Source organism: Puma concolor, chromosome C2, assembly GCF_028749965.1.
Source record: "Puma concolor isolate L17-30 chromosome C2, mPumCon1.1.hap2, whole genome shotgun sequence".
NCBI lineage: Eukaryota > Metazoa > Chordata > Mammalia > Carnivora > Felidae > Puma > Puma concolor.
Window position 1 is genome coordinate 115453964 of NC_141675.1, and position 21993 is coordinate 115475956.

A 21993-nucleotide genomic window follows, 5' to 3' on the forward strand; every position below is an offset into this window, starting at 1 on the left:
CTCTCCCTATCAACTGTAATAAACTTCCTGTCATTGGGCCTGTGTTTAAATTGTTACAGTCTTATGTGGCTTCTTTTAACAAATGTATATCATCCCCTTGCACGGAAGGACACGGGCATGCTCAGTCTGAATAGGTGAAAGCAGGTAGCCCCATTTCCCAAGGTTAAATACCTCAGGGATTATCCTTATTAAAGTCTTTTCATTCTTTTGTCAAAGATGATGTCAAAGGTACAGTTAACATGAAAGGTAGGCACTGAATGAGGATGAAGAAACAATTAAGTGGAATCAGAATGTTTCCCTTTTTGGTGTTGAGAATGCAATTCTGATGAGGATCCTTAGTTCTTTGGTCCAATTCACAGTATTTTTCATATAGAAAACAAATAAGTGCCTCTTAGACTATATATCAGATCACCAAAATAGTACTTGGAATGGTAGTCTTTCAGTATTTCCAAATAGGTAAAAATTAAAGTTATTTAATTTTTTTAATGTTTATTTATTTTTGAGAGAGACAGAGTGTGAGCGGGGAGGGGCAGAGAGAGAGACACAGAATGTGGAGTAGGCTCTAGGCTCTGAGTTGTCAGCACAAAGCCCAGTGCGGGGCTCAAACTCGGGAATGGCGAGATCATGACCTGAAGTCCACCCGAAGTCGGGCGCTTAACCAACTCAGCCATCCAGGCGCCTCCCAAATTAAAGTTATTTTTAAATCAATACTGCTAACGCTAGCACCCAATGTTTAGATGTCCTACCATCTTCACTATATCAAACTGAAACCTACCACAGTGCTAATTATTTACATTTAAACTTGCTTTTGGAGCTAGTGATGCTGGGAAGAAAATCCTTAAAACTTTTATTAGAGGCTCTTAAGTTAATGAGGCCTTGAATTAGAGTATTTGATATTGTTGTGTGCTTGTGTTTGGGGGTATAATTTTAAGTTGCAGCTACAATATAAACTCTGGTTTAATTATAATTTATTAAATTATTTCTATGGGGGCATCATGTCTTGGTTTCATGGATTCACTTATATAATTCCTTGATGGCCACTGGCCCAGTACAGAGTCAATGCTTTTGTATATTCCCTCACTCTGTTCCTAGCTGTACTCACAATTCCCTTTTGGATCACGTTTTACTTCCTTTCTACAAGTTCAAATCATGACCCCCATTTACAAACTGACTTAACTGTCATTCTTTTTTGATATTCTTTTGATTATAAAGTTAAGCACATTTTCTATCTTTTTAAACCCAGAAATACTTGACAAAACCCAGATTTTTAATGACAATAATAAAGTCATTTTAAGGAACTATCTGTATAACGGTTTCACTCCATAATTATTAAAGTAAGATAGGACTGACCAACTGTTTAACTGGTATTCCTATACCTACATGCTATGCCTGTAAAGATATAGTATAATGGTCATATCTAGAATATTAGTGTGCGTATTTGAGAAAACTATTGCTGAAGAGAGCTATTTCAAATTTTCATTGCAAAAATTTTGAAATGTGTGGCCAATTTATAATCAAATTTGTCCTAAGTGGCAAAAAATATCACTAATCCTTTTTATTGGGAAGCACCTAGGTCACATGCTCTGCATTATTATGCCTCTTTGCTCTCAAACTCTTTGCTTACACTTTTTAGCTTAGACCATACAGTGGATTGCAAATGTCTACATTTCTGCCATTCACCAGTCTGTGAATAGCATAAGGGCAACATCTGATTTATTTATATCAGAGTCCTTCGTAGCTGGCACAGCTGTAGAGTTCAACTAGACAACCCTTGCATTTTATGAGGATGTTTGAGTTTAAAGAGGTTAAGTGATTTGCCTCAGAAAATAAAACTGTCTGTTGACAACAAGCTAGACCTTTGCTTTTTTTCTAAACCAAACATTGATAACAAAGACATTGACAGAAGACTATGAATGATTTTCCACTTATGGAAGTGGATCTTTTGCCTATGGTAGACAACATCGCTCAACAATATTTAATAAAATTTGTATTTGGCACTATAATATCCACACTGTGGATTGTGCATGGTAAATTACTCTTTCAACAATCAGTGTATTCTAATTGAGCTCACCTTGCCTTCAATTGCTGTGTTAGAAGAGGAACTGATTAATTTTAATTATATAATATAAATGTATTTCTAAATACCAGTATGAACCTAAGTTTTCCTCCTTGAATCTCAGCCATGTTGAAGAAAGCTGTATTCTAGTTCTGAATGGGTGAATTATCATTTGATAGTTTTTTTTTTTGAAACATTGACGAGAAGGAATAGTATTCTGCTGCCTATCTGAGATGTTTAAATTTGATTAATACATGGTTATTTCATGAAAAAGTTTCAGTTTAGACAATTCTACAGGCCATGAATATTTTTTTTCCCAACTGGCAGCATCCAGTTCAGAACGTACTTCTTTTGTGATTTAGCTATACAATCTTTGATGCTATGCTTAGTTTTATTCAGTTGTACTTCCTTGGTCCTCACCAAGAAGGAAGTATAGAGGTGGATACATTTCAAGTTGCAAAGTGTGGGCATGACTGTTCCCCAAGGCCTTCTGTACTAATTTTTTATAAGGACTCCAGCACTGTTGAAAAGATCATAGGGGTAATAGAACATGTTAGAATTCAGTTTACTTTATAACCCACCTCTTGCCTACTTACTTAGATCTGTAAAGATGGTATTACATGCCATTAACAGAAGTGCTTTTTTTTTTCCATTTTAACATTACCATTTTCATAATCTCATTCTTTTTAGTCCCTTATGACACTCTCTGGAACTGGAAGCTGGACTATCTGCTATGGTTGGTGTCTCTTGTTCTGTTCTTCCCCCTCTGATTTCACAAAATGAGTGGATATGCTGATTGACTCCCTTCAAAGAGACATCACACATTGTCATTAAAATCTCATCAATGAAGTAGTTTTCAGAATTGCATTTGTTTCCTATGATTTGCCCATGGGGCTTTTCAGTAAAAGGAAGATTTCCCATTTTAAGAGATTGTAAAATTGTCTCAAGCTTCAACTCCTTGATGACTTTAATCTAAAAAAAGGTCACTGCTACCCTATTATAATAAGGTTGCTGAGAAGGACCAAGAGAAAACAAAATTTGCAATGGAATCTTTGGCCATAAATATATTCGTAAAGGTTTGTTACTTTAGTTGAAAACTCAGGGTATTACTATTTCAGCTGTGCTAATAACAACAGCAGTCTGAGCTGGTGTAGATCCATGTTTACACGGTCAGCACCTATGTGGCAAGACATGAGCTTTGTAGCTTTTCCAAGAATTGCCAAATGGCAATAACAACAATAAAATAAAGACATATTTCTAACAAAAACCAAGGGTATGATCATGTCTAGTAGGAAAGTTACCAGGAAATTTCATTGGGACCAAACATAGCTTCTAATGATTATATTCCTTAGAAAGAGTCATATTTTGACATTACAAATGTTGCAAAATAAAATAAATTTATCTATATTCTCAAGGATAAGAGGATAAATTCTGAAATAAAATTAAATAATATAATCTGATTAGAAGGAATGCATAAACAGAAGTTAATGCACCCTTCCTCATTTACCTTAGATTCCTATGAAATTGGGGAACTCAGAAGTTAAGCCTGTTTTATCAATATGATTCTGGCTACAAATTTGAAAGATATTTGGTGTGGTTAAGATGGCATACTGTGGGATAAGTTCTGATCCTTGGATTTTAAGCAGGTTATGTTAGGAAAAGTAAAGTCTTTCATCATATTTCCTACACACTTGTGCTACTCGGTACTTTAAAATTCTACTTCTATATTAGCCATAATTAGATATCTGTCTTTACTATACATTGCAGGACAAATTGTTATCTTGATGTGTATTCTTTTAGAAAATTAAATGTTAATTACATCATTATGCCTTAAAAAAACAAAACAACACACAACCCTTGTATTACGTTCAGTTGCAAATGTTGAATATGGATTTGGGTTTCCTCTTCCTGACATTTGTATTTCTCACAAGATGCTATCATGTAAGTCATGTCATGTGAATGATTTTTAGAGGAAAACACATTTAAGAAAGCAAGTTTGATCGTGAACTCGCAAACATTTTATTCACTCTTTTTTTTTTTTTTTTTTAAATCAGGGAATGGAGTAACCATCAAGTATCTGAACATTTTCCTTTAAGCCCCAAATTTAGTGTTTATATAGACATAGGCATTTTTCTTAAATTGCACTATTTTATGCCATTGTGGAAAGAATTTACTAATGAAAACCTTTTCTTGATGTTTTCCTTAATTATGGATGCTATTGCATTCTTTTAAATAAAATACCTCTAAAATTACTGAGGTATGTAAAATTGTCTATTCCTACACTTAGCCCTAAACTTCTATGATTTGCACATTCTGTACCAGTTTTTCAGAATCTCTGGCATTTTGTTCAATTAGGAAATACCAAATTAACTTTCTCCTTATAACTAAGAATTAGTATCTAATAGTCACTAATACAACACAAGCTTTGCTTCAGAAAATCTGGGTTTAAGTATAGGAGGTATAATGGAACTTGGTTAAATTAATAACCTTAATGAAGCCTCAGCTTTATCATCAGTAAAATGGCAACAATAACAGAATGTAACCTATGGTGTTGTACTGAGATTTAATTAAAATAGAGCATGTAGAGCCACTAGAGTAATAATAAGCAGTCAATAAATGTTATCTATTGCTAATTCTATGACTCTAAGAACAATGCTTATTAAATTGGGCCTTTGAACTGAAATCTAAGAGTTGAAAATCAGCTGTGCAAAGACTGGAATAAAAGCATGCAAGTAAAGTTGCAGCTGAGACGTGCTTGAGTTATCAAGAGCATTTCTGAGTCACAGAGATGAAGTTAGCATACTGTTAGTAAAAATTTGAGGGGCGCCTGGGTGGCGCAGTCGGTTAAGCGTCCGACTTCAGCCAGGTCACGATCTCGCGGTCCGTGAGTTCGAGCCCCGCGTCAGGCTCTGGGCTGATGGCTCAGAGCCTGGAGCCTGTTTCTTATTTTGTGTCTCCCTCTCTCTCTGCCCCTCCCCCGTTCATGCTCTGTCTCTCTCTGTCCCAAAAATAAATAAACGTTGAAAAAAAAAATTAAAAAAAAATTTGAGATAAAGTAGGTGACACAATGTAAAGATCATTCATGAAGGACATGTAGAACGTGGTAGAAAACTTGATTGTTTTCTTAGTGTGGCAAGAACCATTGCATGAGTTTATGTAGTGGAGTGGTCATGATTTGATTTAGGTTTTAAAAAATATTACTCTCAGGGTGCTGGGGTGGCTCAGTTAGTTAAGTATCTGACTCTTGATCTCAGCTCAGGTCTTGATCTCAGGGCTGTGAGCTCAGGCCCTGCATTGGGCTCCACAATGGGCATAAGAAGCCTACTAAAAAAATATTACTCACATTGCTTTTTGTATGGGAAACTGTGTAGATAAAAGTAGAGAGATAGCAAGAGGTGTAGCGTAGGTAAAAAAAAAAAATGGTGATGCAGATTAAGATGATGATTCATAGAGATTAAGAGAAACAGATGTTTCTCTCTTTTTTTTTTTTTCATGCTAAAATGTATCTCTTTTATTTTATTTATTTTTTTTTTATATATGAAATTTATTGTCAAATTGGTTTCCATACAACACCCAGTGCTCATCCCAAAAGGTGCCCTCCTCAGTACCCATCACCCACCCTCTCCTCCCTCCCACCCCCCATCAACCCTTAGTTTGTTCTCAGTTCTCAACAGTCTCTTATGCTTTGGCTCTCTCCCACTCTAACCTCTTTTTTTTTTTTTTTTTTTTTTTTTTTTTGTTCCCCTCCCCCATGGGTTTCTCTTAAGTTTCTCAGGATCCACATAAGAGTGAAACCATATGGTATCTGTCTTTCTCTGTATGGCTTATTTCACTTAGCATCACACTCTCCAGTTCCATCCATGTTGCTACAAAAGGCCATATTTCATTTTTTCTCATTGCCACGTAGTACTCCATTGTGTATATAAACCACAATTTCTTTATCCATTCATCAGTTGATGGACATTTAGGCTCTTTCCATAATTTGGCTATTGTTGAGAGTGCTGCTATGAACATTGGGGTACAAGTGCCCCTATGCATCAGTACTCCTGTGTCCCTTGGATAAATTCCTAGCAGTGCTATTGCTGGGTCATAGGGTAGGTCTATTTTTAATTTTCTGAGGAACCTCCACACTGCTTTCCAGAGTGGCTGCACCAATTTGCATTCCCACCAACAGTGCAAGAGGGTTCCCGTTTCTCCACATCCTCTCCAGCATCTATAGTCTCCTGATTTGTTCATTTTGGCCACTCTGACTGGCGTGAGGTGATATCTGAGTGTGGTTTTGATTTGTATTTCCCTGATAAGGAGCGACGCTGAACATCTTTTCATATGCCTGTTGGCCATCCGGATGTCTTCTTTAGAGAAGTGTCTATTCATGTTTTCTGCCCATTTCTTCACTGGGTTATTTGTTTTTTGGGTGTGGAGTTTGGTGAGCTCTTTATAGATTTTGGATACTAGCCCTTTGTCTGATATGTCATTTGCAAATATCTTTTCCCATTCCGTTGGTTGCCTTTTAGTTTTGTTGATTGTTTTCTTTGCTGTGCAGAAGCTTTTTATCTTCATGAGGTCCCAATAGTTCATTTTTGCTTTTAATTCCCTTGCCTTTGGGGATGTGTCGAGTAAGAAATTGCTACAGCTGAGGTCAGAGAGGTCTTTTCCTGCTTTCTCCTTTAGTGTTTTGATGTAATCAACCTATTTTTGAAGGATATTTATAAGCCCTCAAATTTAGAAAAAGCCATTATTTAGCTTTTTATCTCCTAATCCAATTGTCCAATTATTTTTTAATATGATACATAGAAATGTTAGGTACCACGTAAATGTAGTTTGTGGCCTATTTTTAGTCATACTCTTCCATGTAATGATTACTAGAAGTTTAAACACAAAATACATGTGTTTCCAGTAGTATTGTTTGTAAGAAGGAGGGTCTAAACTGAATTTAAAAGCTTAAGGAGATTTTAGTGTTCCTGTGAAAAATATGCTTGTTTTGGGGACTGCCTTGATTTTTCATTTTCTTCTAAAACTGGAGGCCTATGTTATACAAACTTTAAAGAAAAAGTTCTCTCATCTAAAGAATTCCAAAGTGATCTGACTTAATAATAGCTTAATCAGAGAAAAAACGTTCTTATTTTAGTGACAAAAACAGGCATCCATAAAAAATAAAAGAGTAATCTCAGAGGCTATGAAGTTATCTACTCCTACCATCTAATGTTGTAGAGAAAAAAATTGAAGCTCAAAAAGAAATTCTGGGCTAAATATTCAAAATGAGGTAGTGGCACAGCCTAAAATAACGGCATACTGGTTTCTTGACTTTCAGATTTTGCTCTTTCCAAAAAAAAAAAAAAAAAAAAAAAAAAGATTTTGCACTTTCTGCCACATTATGCTGCCTTTCTTGACTTCACTATATTAAGAAATGATTTTTTTAAATCCTCTTGTTTTATATCCTGTGTACTTGTCCTATGTACTCCTTACTAGTTAAAGAGGTTCCAGTGGTCAGCATTGCTATTTAAAAGCACTCTTAATTTCTTAACTATTGTTCTTGCATCTATATTGCAATTGCATAGTTTTATTTTTCTTGAGAATGTCTTTTTCTCAGATAATAAATTTACCTTTAAATAGGAAAAATCACCATTCTTCTATTCCCATTTCTATATCCATTGCTCTCGAGATATGCTTCCTAATTAGACAAATGGTTGTCACCTAATTAACTGAACTCTAATTTTGACATGTCTGCTCACTACCTTCCTCTTGAGTGAGACAAGCCCTCGGGATATGAAAGCTTGTCATTGTAGTTTCTGACTGTGAAGGGTTATAGTTCACATAATTGCTGAACATTTTATTTGTCATTCAGCCTTTTCCTTGCCTCTTGCTAGGAAAGTACTACTTGCCGCAAAAAATATATTTGTCTGTCTTAACCTTTACTGACCCAAGCCAGCTCTTAATCGCCCAAACTAGATCACAGTCACAGGTGCACAGTTTCTATGTTGAAGGCAAAAACAGATATTGTAATTTTAACCACTCCAAACTAACTCTATGATTTTTAAAAGAATAAAGGACAAAGGACAGGTTTTAGGGCACCCTGTCTACCCACTTACATGGCTTTAATGTAATGACTCCAGCCTCATTTGAAAAATATCCATAGTTTTTTGGAATAGTTCGGAAAATCATGTTGGGTTAGGTAGATTTGGATGGTTGGCCATAAATATAATGATGAGGTCACCTCAATTTCAGTCATGCTGCCCACTGTCTGAATGTATTTCTCATTATTTGGTTTAAGGGGTATAATCACTTGAGCCATAGTATCTCTCAGCAGCAACATGGTTCTTCATTCCTTGTCAGGATGTGCAAATCCATAACCAGAAGTAGATCAATTAAACTTTCAGGTACACGTCTGTAAAGCATATGTTGTCTGAATGTCGTCTGAAGGTCTTCTGGGCAGTGACACTGAAAAAGAAAATTTCATTTAAAGAAGTAATATATACTTTTGTAAATTTTCTTTACAATTGCTTTATTGCTAGTTGCATGTTGGCTGAGTGAATGCCTTATTTCTCTTTTCAGAACATAGCTAGACTTATCTAAGAGGAGACAACATCTGAATAAATGTGCCTTAAGCAACATGGTTCTCCTACAGAACAATGCATTTTCTTAAGAAATACCTAAAGTCATAGCAATTATTCTAGCAAGTGGCAGAAATTCTATTATTTAATGTACACTAATGTACAACTTAAGGAAAATAAGCATTGCAGATCACATTACCTTTAAAACAGAATGTTCATCAGGGAGAAGTAGCTGTTTGACATCCTTTCATATTGTATTCTGTCAAACACTTAGCAACACAAGTAATTTTCAGCAACCTTAGGGCATGCCTCCTCTTGGATTTCAGAAAAACAATGTTTTCACGGCAAAGTAATGAACACCTAATAAGCATTAAAAAAACTCCTACTGGTTGATTAGCTGATCTGTCTTTATGAGTGCCATTTTTCCATTCATTAATATATTTGATGACTACTCTCCCAGGAAATGAAGAAAATTGTTTTTGCCAATTAAAACATTAGCTAATCATGTGATTAAAATGAAGCCCCAAAAAGCAGAGTCCAATGAAGGTTTTCAGTGAGCACATCAAGATCTACCAAAAAAGTCTCCAAAATTTTTATTGCCACGTCCTTTCGCTAATGGACTAAGAGTCACAAGATTGAGGCGACCAGACACTGAAATTATATATATATATATATATATATATATATATATATACTCTTCTGTTCACCCTACATACTTATTAACCAAGACACAGTCAGTCATTATATTAAAAAATAAATCAAAGGGGCGCCTGGGTGGCTCAGTCGGTTAAGCGGCCGACTTCGGCTCAGGTCATGATCTCGCGGTCCGTGAGTTCGAGCCCCCCGTCGGGCTCTGTGCTGATAGCTCAGAGCCTGGAGCCTGTTTCAGATTCTGTGTCTCCCTCTCTCTGACCCTCCCCTGTTCATGCTCTGTCTCTCCCTGTCTCAAAAATAAAAAAAGGTTAAAAAAATTTAAAAAAATATTTAAAAATAAATAAATCAAGGAACACAGATAAGAAAAACAAAAGAAAAAAAAAATCCATCACCCTAAATCCAACCACACATAGTTAAGCAGTCCTATTATTTTGTATAAACTTTTTCAGATATTTTTCCCATGATTTTGTGTTGATATATTACTGGCATCACAACACAGTCTGTTCTATAATTTGCATTTGTTAGTAAATATTTTTTATTACTCTTTCTTTATCAAGAAGCAAATAACTACATTTTCATTCGATAGGGCTGTATATATTTTAATAACTGAGTTTTAACATCCCATAATTTTGATAAACAGACTCCTAGTATAGACCTTAAATTTTTTCCAAATTAAAAAAAAATTACAAAGAGCCTTCTTATATGTGGTTAAGCAGATATTTAAAATGATTTACATGAAATTTTTTATTTAGCATATACCATATTATATTTTTATATTTGGGTATTGTCCTATATTTTCTTTTATTTTCATTAATTGTTGACACATTTTGATATCATTGCTATATTTTAATTTACCATCTTCTATAATATCAAACCTGAATAACCAATTTGTTTGTCACTCATTTCAACAACAGTGATGTTACAAAGAAAAAAGTTTATATATTTTCCCCATTTTATCATATAAGATATTTAAGAAGATATGTTTTTAGTTGTCTAAATTGAATAAAATTAATGACACAATGTTTTTCATCAAGGACATTAAAAATTGAAACTGGCATTTTATTCTCCTGCAAGTGGATGACTTTGAAGATATAATAACTATGAGTAAAGTTTGGTGTCATTGCCAGAAATTTCACCCACCATTGCTTTTGTATCATTGGTGTAAATGTTAGCACAGTGAAGAAAGGGTAAATAATGCCTTAGTGTTTTATGAAAATAGTTTCCACTTTAGGTCTACCCAGAAGCAACTTAGAATCATCTATCAGTCAGCAAATCACTTTTGTCTACCACTGACCTCATTGGAATGAATTTGTCTTTTAGTCCATGTGGTCTGTAGAATTATTCTCTCACTGAATATCTACTGAGCACATTTCTAGTCTGTGGGAATACATTAGTGAACAAAACAGTGACTTAAATTCATTGCTGTCTTTTAAAGTGAATGGATGGTCGTAATATATGAAAATATTAAAAATATTGAATATAAGCTGATCAGAGTATTACAGAATATTGTAGATGTGATTCCCAATACATTGAATTTTATGGGCACTTCAACTTTAAGCCTTGGTAATTGGCTCATGACTAATGCATTTTTTTCTAGATAAATAGATATCTCTGGTATAAACTTTGTTTAAACAGATCCTTCAGCTTTTGATCCCACTTTGAAAGTTACTTACTAAATTAACTATTTAGAAATACTGGTGCTGCCTATTTTGGGGGGAAAGTTATATCAATGAAATCTTGTCAGCTAATAGGAAACAAAGAAAATGGATTAGTCAAATACCATGAGAATCCTAGTGCTAGTGAAGTTTTCAGGAAATGGAGCTTAATCAGTGGATTGCAAAATATTTTTATGAGTTCCTTGTATGTTCTCTCTTAATATCCCACTAAAATACCTGTCTGTCAGGAAAAAGAACAACTGAAAAATACAATTAAGTCAGTGAAAACTAAGGCTTTGACCAACCTATTTCTAAAATCGGAGACGTTTCACTGGGTAAAAACAAGTAGGGACATTAAGAAACGTAACTAGTGACTCATAGATGTAACACTATCAGGAAAGTATGGTTTTCCTGGAAGTAGCTAACAAAGGCTCAGACCTGCCCCCTTGCTGGTTTAGATATGCCTTATTTTACCTACTAGAAAACTTGGATAACTAGAAATACAGTACAGTTTCATCTTTATCAGTTTATACCTTTCCAAAAAAGCTTTCTGAGACTTCTTCACTTATATTCCATCTGTCAGAAAGTTGAGTAGGTACTGCTGGCCATGGTTTTCTTCTGGGAGCTATAGTTGCGCCACATAAGATTTATAAGGAAAAACAAAATCCAAAGGAGCCATAGGGCAATATATTTTCAAATTAAAATATCTAAAAGGCAGGCCTTAGTGAAGCAATAGCAGCCCGGTCTAGGAGATTTGTCCTGAGCAAAGGTACTAAAGATGTCAGGCTTCATGTTAAGAGATGTATTCATTCATCTCAGGCTGTAGATTGGAGAGCAGGATGCTATAAGCAACAGATAAATGGTGGCAATAGCAGAGGAATGGTCCCATTTTTTTTTTTCCTTGGCAAACATTGGGTCTGTTTGGACCTATATTCTATCAAAGATACGTAAGCAGAACAATATTAAAAACCCAAAATGTAGAATATATTTTGAAAAATAAGAGAAAAGCAGTATTAGATTATAGACTTGTAGGAAAAGCTGATGAAAGTTCATCAAATAAAGGAAAAAATAGAGACTTTAAATTTATGTTCTTAAAAAGGTACAAGGAAATATCACCTCTATGAAAATAAAGTGAAAAGTCATAAAGCAACATCTGGAAGAATGATAGCAGACCAAAGATTTATAACATCCTATTGAGATGCAAGCATTCCAGTGAAAGTGGAGAAACTAACAGGTAATTGAATATGTAATAGCAAAATTATGATCCATTCACTTAGGAGGTTGGAAAGAATACACTGAGAAAAATTGCAGCAGTGATTCTCAGGACATTTTGAGAATTTCTCCTAGAATATCAGGTGTAAGGCCAGTAACACAAACTTTCTAAAAATGCGATGGTTGGCATTGTGGATAAAGAAAAAAAAAAGAGGCACAAACTCATATAATTAGCTTCATAGAATAAAGAAAAAAATCAAACATAACAGAAGAAAGATGATTTCCTGATTTGACAAATTACTGGGATGCTATCCTTAAAGTGCTTACCAAATTTAGACAAAATTAGTGAAAAGGGAATCATGCATTACATTTTGAGTTAGAATGATAAAGGGAAAACATTACCAATACACTACCATGCAAAAACTATCAGCTTTCTTATGAAACAGAAAAACCGTATCAGATTATATTCAGATTTGATCTCTAAAAGACTAAATGTCAAGAAAATGTTGATCAGTATTTAGAGATTTTTAAAAAATTTATGTTAATCATTTGTTACCCAATAATTCTGATTCCAGATACAACATTGAGTGCACAGAATGATCTCAATTTCCTACTCAATAATGACAGAAGAAAGAAGACTAAATTTGCCAGTACAAAATGTGTGCCCAAAATATGTACTGGCCCAACAATGTGACCTTTTTGCTTGCTGTGGGAAATATATTCTGATTTTCCAGATGGATGCCTTAGAATTTGTAAGCTTGATTATATTAAAATTTCAGAGTATTCTACATTCTCTATTTACTCGGATTCTACTCTCCCCAAATAAATGTTTGTTTGCAAATTGACTGCCCATGAAGATACCCACAAAGAGAAAATTTTCCAGCAGAAAAACTTGTGTCCAGATTTCCTTTGAAGTTATAACTTTGCAGTTCTTGAATATGGATAATTTGGCATATGACTTATATGTCAATCCAGAATATTTTTTAAAAGCAAATCCCTCCCTAAGGAACAGAAATATTCTTAGTTTGTGAGAAAATTCAGTGTCTAAATGATGTAGGGCAAAACTTTGGACTGTGAAATACTTACTGATGGATACGAGGCTTCTGTGGGCCCAACTAACTAGTTTTACCTTTCTTATTTAAAATTTTACTTTAAAATTAGGTTACAAAACTGAATTCTTAATTTTCATAGTAACTATAGGAGAAAATTCTAGTTTTTCTTCATGCTTTTTGTGAGATAATTGAGTCTTTAAAAAGAAAGGAAAATTGACATTATTCATAGTTTGTTGCCTTGAAAGCCTCCTTAATTAGCATATTATATAGACATTTGTGCAATATGCAGACAATAAAAACTCATTTTCATATAAATTCCACCACTACCTTTCAAATCCTGCTTTCATATATTGAAATTCTTTGTACTCATTCTAATTCCTGGCATTTGCCTACAAAGCAAATAATATAAGCACGTTATAAATGTTTTAAAATGATATATATTGCAGCAAATAATATGATGGTTTCTGAAATTTGATGTCAGTGAAATCTCTTGAATCCTACATCATTCCACCAACCCTTCTATTACCTCAACTTTTCCTAGACATACTCAATGGATAAAATTGAAAGTAATAGAAGTCGCGGTTACTATTATCATCAGTGAAGCACCTATCAACTGTTAAAAAACATGATAAGCTCAGGTTTCTTAAGTGGCAGAGTACAGTTCAGTTCAGGCGTACTGCAACAATAAAAAGGATGAGAAATCTCCGAAGGCAGCATTTTGAAAATGCCAGTTCGTTGATTAAGGCTCAAAATCTGGAAATGATACACTGTAGCTCTTATACCTGGTCTCTGAGTAATTTCTCCATCTTCAAGAAATATACACATGTGTGCAGCTGAGTGGCTTTCTTCTTGCTATTTTTCTCTGATAGACACTTGAGAGTTAGTGGAGGCTAAGTTATCCCCTAGCTACAGGTACATACTACAGAAATTCACTGAGTCGCCTGCTGGAGGATGTGGTTACTAGAACTGAACGTTTTATTTGGATAAAAGAAAATAGAACTGAAGTTGACTATGTATCAAAAGCAACTGTTTTTCTGAAACTGAAGCTTTGTATAAAGCAAGGACATGAAACTGGTCATTACATATCCTGACATGTATGAAATAAGGAGATTTTTGTGGTGGACTGCTAAAGTCAGAAGAAATTATTACACCATATATAAGTTTTCTGGTATAAGTTATATCTCTGGTATGGGGGAAATAGAATGGAATTGCTTACTTATATGCATGTGAAAAACATAATGGAACTAAAGTTACACTTTTTCATCTTGAGACAAAACTGCTTGTATCAGTTATTTATGGCTGTGTAGCAAAGTATCCCAAAACGAGTGACTTAGATAATGATAAATATTTATTATACCTCATAACTTTTGCAAGCCTAAAGCATCTTGTCTGAGCAGTTAATTCCATTGGGTTGGGTCTGCTGCTCACTGATACTAAAGAGGGCTGCAGTCTTCTGAAGGATTAACCTGGGGCTGGAAAATCCATGACAAAGTTTACTCATGTATCTGGTTGGCAAGATGGTGTTGGTTGTTGATGAGAGGTCCCAGTTCCTCCACAAGTGGCCTCTGTACAGAGCTGCCTCAGTGTCCTTATGACATGCTGGATGGCTTCTCCCAGAGTGATAAAAGAGCTAAAGGCAGAAGTTTTAATGTATTTTTGGACCTATGCTCAAAAGTCACATAACATCATGTCCACAATATCTAATTGGTCCACAAATCCGTCTTGTTCAATGAGGGAAGGAACAACCCAAACATGTAAATACAAAGATGTGAGACTCATTGGAGAATAGTAAGCTCAGTCTATCCTTTGGCCTCGCAATGATTCACGTCTACCTGCCCACTCCTCATGCAAAATCCACCTGTTTTATCCAAAGACTCCCCAAATTCACATTCATTTTTAAAAACAATTTTTTTAATGTTTTTTATTTATTTTTGACACAGGGAGAGACAGAGCATGAACAGAGGAGGGTGAGAGAGAGGGAGACACAGAATCTGAAACAGGCTCCAGGCTCTGATCTGTCAGCACAGAGCCAGACGCGGGGCTCGAACTCACGGACCGAGAGATCATGACCTGAGCCGAAGTCGGCCGCTTAACCGACTTAGCCACCCAGGCACCCCCACATTCATTTTTATTATCCATTCAAATACAGGATCCTGTCTTTGAAATCAGCTTCAGGCATGGGTGAGACATCTCAGGTATGGTCCTTGGAATGGAAGTTCTCTTGATCTGAACTTGTGACCTAAGGACACAAGTTATTTGCTCCACTCCATCCCATCCCTCATAAATTCAACATACAATATTGGGGTAGGCATAGAATTACTACCATAGACCTTCTTATTAATAAAGCAGGGGAATGAGAAAAAGACGGCACTCACTGTTCCTTTCTGAATTCCAAATGACACATGTTACCTATTTCAAGATTAGGGCTCAAAAGTTTGAGAATGATATACTGTGGCCCTAGGAACCATCCTCTGAGTAATTTCTCCTTTTTCATGAAATATAGCCCATGTTTGCTGCTGAAGGGATTTCTTCAGCTTTCTTATTGCCTACAGAATTTTTGGTTTCCTATAGAATTTTTTTCTTTTTTTAAATTGAGATATAATTGACATATAACATTGTATAAGTTTAAGGCATGCAACACATTGATTTGGTGCATTTATATATTGCAGAATGATTATCACCACTGCAATAGCTAACACTTCAATTACATCACATAATAATTTTGTGTGACATAATGCCTTCAAAGTCCCTCCATATTTTTGCACATGTCAAAAATGTGCAAATAAAGAAGGATTTCCTTCTTTATCATAGCTGAATAATATTCCATTGTTTGTGTGTATATCTATCTCACATCTTCTTTATCCATTCATCCATTGATACACACTTAAATTGTTTCCATATCTTGACTATTGTGAATGATGCTGTGGAAGATATGAGAGTGCAGATATCTTTTAAACACCCTGTTTTAATTTCCATTGGATAAACACCCAGAAGTGGGATTGATGGATCACATGATAGTTCTATTTTTAACTTTTTGAGGAAGCTGCATATTGTTTATTAAACTAGAAGAAAATATAAAGAAGAGCCTCCTTGATATTGGTCTTGGAAATTATTTTTTGGATATCACACACACACACACACACACACACACACACACAACCAAGCAACAAAGCAAAATCAACAAATGTAGAGATATGGCTACATCAAATGAAAAAGCTTTTACATAGCCAAAAAAATCAACAAAATGAAAAGACAACCTACAGAATGGAAGAAAATATTTGCAAACCATATTTTGGATAACAACTTAACATCCAAAATGTATTAAGATCTAATATAATTCAATAACAACAACAACAAAACAAATAATTGAATTTAAAAATGGACAGAGGAACTGAATAGACATTTTTCAAAGAAGACACCCAAAAGGCCAACAGGTACATGAAAAGATGTTCAACATCACTAACAGTCAGGGAAATGTAAATCAAACCACAGTGAAATATCACTTCATACATGTCAGAATGGCTATCGTCAAGAAAACAAGATACATCAAGTGTTGGTGAGGATATGGAGAAAAGGAAACCCTTCTTTATTGTTGGTAGGACATTTTTTATCTGATTCTGTCTTGTCTTTTTCAATTCAAGCTGGCAGTATAGTGCAATTCTTTTTAAGCTCTTTTGGGTCTTCTATGAGTGTTACTGGGTTAAATTCGCTAAACAAAGGCCACACCTGCAAATCACTTTGAGACAAATACTTTTTTGCATGTGCTTCTGTTTAGGCTGCTGAGCAACACTGCCTTGCATTCTTGGAAGCTATTAATTGGCATATCAATGGTTTGAGGCACTGCCCTAGGTGTGCCTGAGGTTTTAAGAAAGGATTTATGGTCAGATCCTTGGTTTTATTATTAGACTGTTTATTAATAGACAACAGAATAATAACCTGCAAAAATGTCCTTGTTTCAGTCCCTGATACCTGTGAATATGTTACTTTACATGGCAAAAGGGACTTTACAGATGTGATTAAATGAAATATTTTGAGATAGGGAGATTATCAATGGATTATCTGGGTGGGCCTCGTGTAATTACAAAGGTCTTTATAAAATATCCAGAAGAGTCAGATTCAGAAAAGGGGATGTGATGACATAACCAGAGGTCAGAGCGATGTGGCCATGAGCAAGGACTGTGGACAGCTCTTGATGCTAAAAAAGGCAAGGGACAGATTCTCTCCTAGAGTCTCCAGAAGAAATACAGCTTTGGCGACACCATGATTTCAGTCCTGTAAGATCCATTTTGGACCTCTGACCTCCAAAATGTAGGATACTATATTTGTATTTTTTAAAACCTCCACGTTTGTGATAACTTGTTACAGCAGAACTAGGAAATTAATACAACTGTTTTTTTCCTGAATATGTGTTGGATTTGGTTCTGCCCAGATGACATGCCTAAATTTAACGTGTTTTGCCACCTGGAGAGTCTGGCTATCTTCAATCCAGAGATCGTTGTTCCCTTATGTTCAACAATTCTTTTTCTTTTTAAACACCATTCTCTCGCATTTTGCTATAATTGTCAAGAAGAAAGTTGGTGGCACATTCAACACTCTGGTTGGAAATATGCTTATCTAGATCACACACTACTTTAAGGAGTATTTTATCTCCTTTGCAAATTATATCACACACTTTCTGCCACTACACAAGCTCCTGCTTTCTCTCTCTCCCCCACCCCCTGTTTTCTGTTCATTCTAAATAGATCACTGAGACTTACATAAATGCTTATCTGCATGATACATTAAATTTTGTAAGAAACAGTTTCCAAAACGGTGGGAATCAATATGTACTATAGCTTTATATTTTGTAAAGCCAGTGAAATAATAGAGAATTCAAATTAATTGGGCAATTCAATTTCAAAACTAAATTATTAGGATTTAAAAATAAGAATTTTAGTGATACACGGCTAATGTAGATAATGGTTATGCTGACTTTGTCATTATAGTTTGTGAAATATTTAACATATTTATTCTATTTTAAAATAGTTAATAAAAATTTTATTTACTTATTTAAATAGTGTCTGTTTTCTTCAATACTATATTGAAACCCATATGCAATGCATCTTTAAAGGTGTGATTAAATTATATTTTGATTTGCACAGAAATAATATTTACAGTATTTTTTAGCACAACATTATGTGTTATTCTGTAAAGCATTGACATACAATTTTATTTTATTTATTCAATTATGTGTATGTGTCTCAGTGTTGGTTTATTATGTTACAATAGTTTGGAGAAAATAAACTTGGAATTATATGCTTGCTTGGTAAATACATGTTATAAAATAAACAGTTTCAGTGTAAAATACAATTTTTACCAAAATGTTACACTTGGATTAATACAAATGAAGCTTTTCTTAAAAGTTCTGAATATACTCTGATTATTTCATTAAGAAAATTTCTACTAATCCTTTCTCTTGTTGTGTTTTTCATTAATTCATTTTACCACTGATGGACTATGGAAAAAGTAGAACTTACACTTTTTTGACAAATTGTTCTTAGTTGGACACACAATGGGGTAGGATGATATTTTATTGGTTACTGTTATGTACATGTATACTCAGCAAACATCTAGCTGATATAATTTCTGCATTCTCCAAAAAGCCAATCTGCTACAGATAATCTTACCTGCTAGATTGACATCCTGTTCCCATATCCTGCTTTAATCATCACCTTTAGGACCAGTTATTATTTTGTCTCTGAATATGTGAAGCCATATACAAACAAGACATTTAGATTGCTAACACATCTAGCCATTAGCAACAATGGATATACTTTCCTGAATTAGTTTGTCATGAAGGGGTGGGGACCTGAATGAATGTAACAGAAGTGAGGTAAATTTACTGTATCAGTTATGGAGTGTTGACCAAAAATTGCTGACTTGCATGGACACAGGAACAGGGAAAGCATATAAATCAAGAGGTCAGTGTGAGGACACTGAATGCTTCAAGTCGGATTGAGGGATGCTGGAAGGGAGGTGAGAGGGCACTGAAAACTAACTTGGCCTATTTCAAAATTTTGCCGACAGCTGTAGTGTACCTCTGTAAATATCTCCATTACTGATTTGTGCCTGTCACACCTGTCATTTTGGCACCTCATCATTACAGTCCGCATCTTTTTGTGTGTGAAACCTGACTTCTGCTAACTGTCCATCCCTATGCTCTTTAAAAATCTCCTTGCATTAAACAGAGGAGACTCATAAATATGGAGAACAAACTGAGGGTTGCTGGAGGGGTTGTGGGAAGGGGGATGGGCAAAATGGGTAAGGGGCATTAAGGAATCTACTCCTGAAATCATTGCTTCACTATATGCTAACCAACTTGGATGTAAATTTAAAAAAATAAAAAATAAGATAAAAATATAAAAGAAATAAAAAGTTGAGAAATAAAAAAATAATAAAAATAAAAATAAAAATCTCCTTGCATTTCCTTCCTCATCTCTGACTTGCCTCTGTCTCCTCCAACTAAATGCATTAACATTTAACTTTATAATTGATTTCTATTCTTTCTCCAAGTAGCAGCTCTCATTTCTCCCTTGTGATTCCCCATTTAAAATTAAATACATCTTGGCACCTGTGATTTCTCCCTATTTGGAAACATGGAAAAATAATAATCTAAAGGCATTTGCAAATTTCTTAGAGTGATACACATTCAGGAAGTAATGGAAAGAACCACATGATTGCTGGGTGCTCAATATAAAATAATTGAATGTGTAACTGAAAAAACTTGACAGATTTATATCAGTTGTATATAGACACACTTACTTGTTTTCTAGCTAACTCAAATGTGCTAATTCAGATATGGTAAATTCCACCTGAATAAACTGAATCTGAATATCATCATATCAGATCATGTTGTTCTGGTTCTGATCATTTTAGAATACAGAAAAATAAAATAAATTATCACGTTTGTTCTCCCAAACTTTTATTTTCTCTGTTCTATTTTTATTGAAAGAAATGTCAAGTAATATATGGAATGTATGGAAAGAATACCTCGTAAGTGTCACCACACGGTTGCTCACAACAAAAGTTTATGAGTCATACTTGAGTGTTTTCTCATTTCCAGATTCAACCTACTAACAAATCCTTTAGCATTACTTTAAAAATACATTTTAAATCTATCCATTTATTACCCATTTCTAGTGCAACCATCATAGGCCAAAATATCATTTATCATTATCTCATTTCTGATGTATTGTAGTAGAGTTTCAGGTTTTGTTGTTGTGGTTGGGTGTTTTTTTATTTAGCTTGGTTGTTTTTGTTTGTTTGTTTGTTTGTTTGCTGTCCCTATGCTTGCCATTTTTCCAAACTCTTAACTCATCCAGGTGGTCTTAACATTTCTCCTGAGGTAGTTCTATGCGTCATTTCCCAGAATAATTGTGTCTAAAACAAAATATTTTGAATCACAGAAAAATAGTTACATTTAAATATCCCCTAAAATATTTTTAGAATGTAAAATGATTTATGTCACTATCCTGTTTGATGAATTTTCATTGAATTAAAAGAAAAAATTAAACTACTTATCATGATCAGTGAGATTCAACTGGCCTAATATCTACCAACTATAACTTGCTTACCAGTCTCTACCTACATATATTTTATTTTTCCCTCAATATCCAAACTCTTCTTGTACTCATGCTATTTGAACTTGAAGTTCTTTATTTCTGCCTTACATGTCACCTTAAATCCTCTACCAGTCCATACTCTTTATTTTTGGTACACTCAATTTCCATAAAATAAAGTCACACAAAGTGTTGGTTCTTTTTTTTTTTTAATGTGTATTTATTTATTTTGAGACAGAGAAAGAGAATGTGAGCAGGGGAGGGGCAGAGAGAGAGAGGGAGAGAGAGAGAATCCCAAGCAGGCTCCATACCTTCAGTACAAAGCCCATCATGGTGCTTAATCTCACCAACCAGGAGATAGTGACCTGAACCCAAATCAACAGTCAGATGCTCAACCAACTGAGCCACCTCTGTTTGTCTTAATCTTATTGAGTAAATTAGTAACAATAAAATGTAGTCATTTCTTTCAAAAGCCACTTCTGGAAAGCTTCATTCCAAGGATGTTTAGATTTTTTTTTTTTTAAGATATTTGCATTGTGTGAAACTTTTAATGTTTTCCAACACAATGTGTCATGTATTGAATTTGAGCATGATAAAAATGTATTATGGTTTTTGAGAAGATAGGAGAAAATGGAATTTTTTATCAAAATCTTTTGAAATTGATATAAAAGAATAAACATACCGGGGCGCCTGGGTGGCGCAGTCGGTTAAGCGTCCGACTTCAGCCAGGTCAGGATCTCGCGGTCCGTGAATTCGAGCCCCGCGTCAGGCTCTGGGCTGATGGCTCAGAGCCTGGAGCCTGTTTCCGATTCTGTGTCTCCCTCTGTCTCTGCCCTTCCCCCGTTCATGCTCTGTCTCTCTCTGTCCCAAAAATAAATAAACGTTGAAAAAAAAAAAAAATTTAAAAAAAAAAAAAAAAGAATGAACATACCAACAGCCAACTTTTTACTATATATGGGAAAGTCCCAAAACTTAGATATTAAAATGGATTACTTTGTGGTCTAATGAAGTATATTAAAAATAAGGTTTTCCTTTAACATGCGCTCTGATTGAAATTAGTGATTCATGAAAATATATCATTGCTTAATTGGCTAAGCTCAGCAGTATGTACTAATCATCAGTGACAAAAATAGGAGTTAAAACCACTAACTGCCTGAAAATTTTTGAAGAAAGGATTAAGCTGGGCAAGAGTTATTTATGAAAAGAGTCAACTGA

The 21993-nt window shown here is 34.7% G+C and overlaps 1 long non-coding RNA gene across 1 annotated transcript in view; it reads left to right on the plus strand.

Annotated features, from left to right (window-relative positions):
- LOC147577500 (uncharacterized) overlaps nucleotides 1-12968 on the plus strand; it is a 34683-nt gene extending 21715 nt beyond the window's left edge. Inside the window, exons 2-3 of the long non-coding RNA XR_015255835.1 lie at nucleotides 12016-12150; nucleotides 12704-12968. This is a non-coding gene — a long non-coding RNA (uncharacterized LOC147577500). The remainder of the gene's footprint in view (nucleotides 1-12015; nucleotides 12151-12703) is intronic.
- Nucleotides 12969-21993: the final 9025 nt, after the last annotated feature.